This window comes from Colius striatus, chromosome 4 (assembly GCF_028858725.1).
Source record: "Colius striatus isolate bColStr4 chromosome 4, bColStr4.1.hap1, whole genome shotgun sequence".
Lineage (NCBI taxonomy): Eukaryota > Metazoa > Chordata > Aves > Coliiformes > Coliidae > Colius > Colius striatus.
In genome coordinates this window covers 47,551,959-47,555,946 of record NC_084762.1, presented here as the reverse complement: position 1 = coordinate 47,555,946, position 3,988 = coordinate 47,551,959, and the positions used below count along the sequence as shown (strand labels likewise).

The 3,988-nt window shown below is 44.0% G+C and overlaps 1 long non-coding RNA gene across 1 annotated transcript; it reads right to left on the bottom strand.

Moving 5' to 3' along the window:
* Positions 1 to 1,852: 1,852 nt before the first annotated feature.
* On the bottom strand, positions 1,853 to 2,847 carry LOC133625283 (uncharacterized). Its single transcript, XR_009818592.1, has 2 exons — positions 2,582 to 2,847; positions 1,853 to 2,423 (listed from the first exon to the last, which is right to left on the bottom strand). It is a non-coding gene; the product is annotated as an uncharacterized LOC133625283 (long non-coding RNA).
* Positions 2,848 to 3,988: the final 1,141 nt, after the last annotated feature.

The window sequence follows — 3,988 nt, the reverse complement described above, 5'->3', positions numbered from 1 at the left end:
GCTTGCTTTTCTTTCAGACCCTATCCCTGCACAGGGGAAAGCATCGATAGAGAGAGCTGACCTTGCCATGGAAATCAAACTGTATCGCACGTTTCTTCCACCAAACGACTCACAGCAGCCTCTTCAGGACCCGGACTGAGCCTGGCTCTGGTGAGCTATGCCCGAAGGGGAGAGCCTGGCCCTGACAGCAGCTCCCAAAGGGCCAGCGAGCTCCTGCCTGCTTGCCGGTGATGCTCCACGGGGCAGGCGGGAGTGGGGTCACGCTCAGGCACAGGAGGCAAAGTCACATTCAGAAAAGTGTGGAGTGAATGAAGGAAACGGTAAGGTGAAAACGTTCTGATTTAATATGTGCATTACTATGCTGTAAAGAACTGTTGTACAGGCTGTTTCTTTCTCTGACAAAGGATTCAGCGACTGCAATAGGATTTGAAAGTAAAATGAGTTGAACTTTAATAGATCTATAGTAGCAGTTAACTAGCAAAGGAAAGTCCATGTCTAGCTATTTCCTGCTGCTATAATGTTTTGACAATAATGGTACACAAAGACTTGTTTTGTTTAGCATGCACCATATTATTGCATTTCAGACAAAGTCTTGATTCTTTAAGTCCAAGACAAAGTCTCAATTCTCTCCACTTGAGACAAAGCCCCAGAATGAAAAATATGGATTTGAAATGTCCCAAGCTACAGAGGAGTAAGATTAGCATCTGTTTCTGCTTCTATCCACAATGTTGAATCAGAAAAATAAAAATACTCTTGCCTTTTTCTGCAAGCATACCCTATCCCAAGCAGACCTGTCCTTTCTGTGCTGAGATTTGCAGAGTTTCCCTTCAAGAGCTCACAGGCACAGAGAGTAGCTTTGTTTACCGCCCCCAGGTGCAAACCTCATTAACTAATGTTTACTTCTTTTATGTTTTCACCTTTCAGTAATGAGCTGGGTTAATGGATAGTGAAGACGGTGGTGGTGGTGAGAATGGTAAGGAAAATTCAAGAGCTGGTTTTACATCTTTCAGTTTTGCAGGCTCATAGGCAAAATGACCATTAGCCATTTAGCTATACCCACAAAATCCCGCCTGACTCTTGGAGATGATGAACCTCCTACATAGGGTTTGTCTTGTTTGTTTTTTCAGGATGGTGGGAAACAAAGCACAGCCAACCCCTTGACTTTTTGCAAGTTATAAATACTGAAAATTCTGCTTTTGACACCAGAAAATGATTTATCTTGTTGTTCAAAGTGACTCCAGATGCTGATGTACTTAGTACAGTGCAAGTAACTCAACTGGAATGAAAAAGCAAGGTAATTGAGTTTACATTCATCTGTCAATATTCTTAAGGGAGAGACTGTTCAGCCTGCCAAGTTTACTCTTTGTATGCATGCATAAGCAGAGCATAAGCAGAGCAAGAACTTAAACTGACTGGAGATTCCCACAGTAGACGCTCCCTTGTGAATAGGGGATCTCTGATGATACAATCTGTAATCTGGTGGAGGTGGGGTTATCGCTTCTATTCTATTCATTCCCCTATGTCTCACAATATCAGGAGACAGGCAGGAAAAGAAAGAAAATGTTGTGGCAGCAATAGGTTTTTGTGCTTCAGATTTTCCCCTGACCCAAATCCCATTTTGAAAGGACAAAATAGGCTTCTTCCTAGGCTTTTCCATGCTTCTCACTATTACAGTGTCCAGGAGATTCATATACATACATATACCCTTATCTTTCTAATATACTAGCAAAGTAAAGGATTGTCATTCCTATATGTGAAACAGAACATGAGGATAAAAGCCAAAAAGTTTCCTTTAATTGTGAGTGAGCAGTCTGGGACAGTTAGGAGCAGACTTTTTCAAAGTACTTGGCTATTTTATACTTTAAATAGTATGTATTTGTCCCTCATTTAAGGCAGTTCCATAGAAAAGGGTATCCATGTAGCTAGACCACACAAACAGTAGAAATCCCCACCCCAAACACAGGAGCAAGTCAATATCTGTAGCAGAGAGACATACCAGCCATGTGTGAGAGAAGAAGCTGCTACGGCCAATGTTCAGTGCATGTTAGAAATATATTAAAGAACAACAGAAAAGATGAGAGAAAACATGAGATAAAGCAACAAGGAAATATTCTGTCTTGAGGTCCAGGAGAAAAGCAGGGAATGTGTCTCTGAGCAAGTCTGAAATTAAGAGCCTCTTCAGCTGAGCTCTGGGTGGCAGAAGCTTGGTGGAGACAATTAAAGGATCTGCTTCCTGCTGTTTAGCTTCTGCTGCATCCAAGGAAACAGTCTTGTAACTATTTCATGGGAAAAGTGACTCTGCCACAATTTTCTTCTTGCAGTAGAAACAACCTTCATCACATTGGCTCCAATACCACATTAAGGCACACATCCACAGACAAAAGCATCTGGCTCCTAACTGGAAATCCAGACTCTGACAGCAGCTGCAAGTACACAACAGGTCTGATGTTAGTGAGGTTGGTTCCACCATGTATATACTATTAAGGCCAGTAAAACCTTCTATGTCAGACTTAAAACTAGGAAGACTCAAAAAAACACAAGCATGGGGAGCCAGGATCCTTTGTGCAGGCAGGCCAGTTACCTTCATGCATGTGTGCCATGCCCAAAGCTGGGCTCCCCGTCCTGAGCATTCCTGCTCTTGCTGGCATCAAGTGTCTTGCTGAGGAATCTGGCCTGGCAGGTGGCAAGCTGTATTTTTCTTCATGGTCCACTGTGGGGACCTGGAGTTTCGCCATGGGTGGTGGTGCCCGTGATGAGCAAGGAACCTTGCAGATATGCAGAAACCAGTCCTGATGAACCAGAGACCAAGCCACTTAGTGTAAGCAGGACTAGTTGGTCCGAGCCTCCTGATCTCTCCTGCAAAGACAGGCAAAACTGAAAAAGAGCTGTAGTAGACAGGCAGGAGACATCTAAAGAAAGATAATAGTGAGCCTGAGTGCCAGCAATTGAGTTCCTGACACTTTCTGAGCACTGGCATCTACAGGTCTAGTTGCTGAGCCTCTTCTTTCAATGCTTTCCTGTGAATGAAGGATACTTATGCTGGCACCATAAACAGCTAGGACCATAAACCACAACTGGAGAACTCCCTCTGCAGGTATCTATAGGAGTCCTCTGCTCATCTCTCAAAGCAGTGACATGGTGGTGGTAAGAAGGAGATCAGCTCTGGCTATGCATAAGCATGCTGTGCAGCAGCACCTGGAAGTAAATGACAGAGTGCCCTAGTTAGGGTGGGAGGTGTGTTTGAAGAAGGTCAGAGCACGCAGTGGTATCTCTCCATATGTAAGGGGCATTGGGCAGGGGTACTTTGGGCATGGAAATAGGACCATGTAGCAAAGAGAGTAGACTTCCAAGGGTCCTGGGTGTGTGCTGGCCACTGTGGGGCTCAGCATGCCCTTCCCAGCCCAACAGCCATAGCAGCTGTGGGATCTGCTGGTACTCCCATGCCTCAGGCAGACATTGCCTCCAGTGAGAAACAGGGAAATGGGAGAGGCAAATGAGTGAGAAAGGGGTAAACAATATTTTGCTCAAACTAAAGTGGTAATGTTCTTGCTCAGCAGTTGTTCTCAGCTACCTAAGTGTCCCAGGCTAAGCTGCCTTCAGAAAAAGCCTGTCTACACAGAAACTGTCCCAAGCCAATACCTTCTGTGAAAGAGAGCAAAGAGGAGACTACGACAGGAGAGCAGACAAATTCATCTCTTCTCAGGCTGTGTTCCTCAAATTTTGTTGCTTATCCTCAGTTCAGCACAAGGGAATAATCACTAATGGTATTTTCCTCACTTTGTACAGTGCAGGAGGACAGCATTTGTGTCTCAAGCCTTTGGTGATCCCTTTGAGGGTGGATATATACTTTCCTAAAACAAGGATTATTCCTCCCTAGGAAAGCAAAGCCATCAGTCCAAATCAGAGAGAATTAAATCTATTTACATAAACTACCTAACACCTTATAATAATAAAATAAACAATGAATACAAATTATGAATGGACAAGT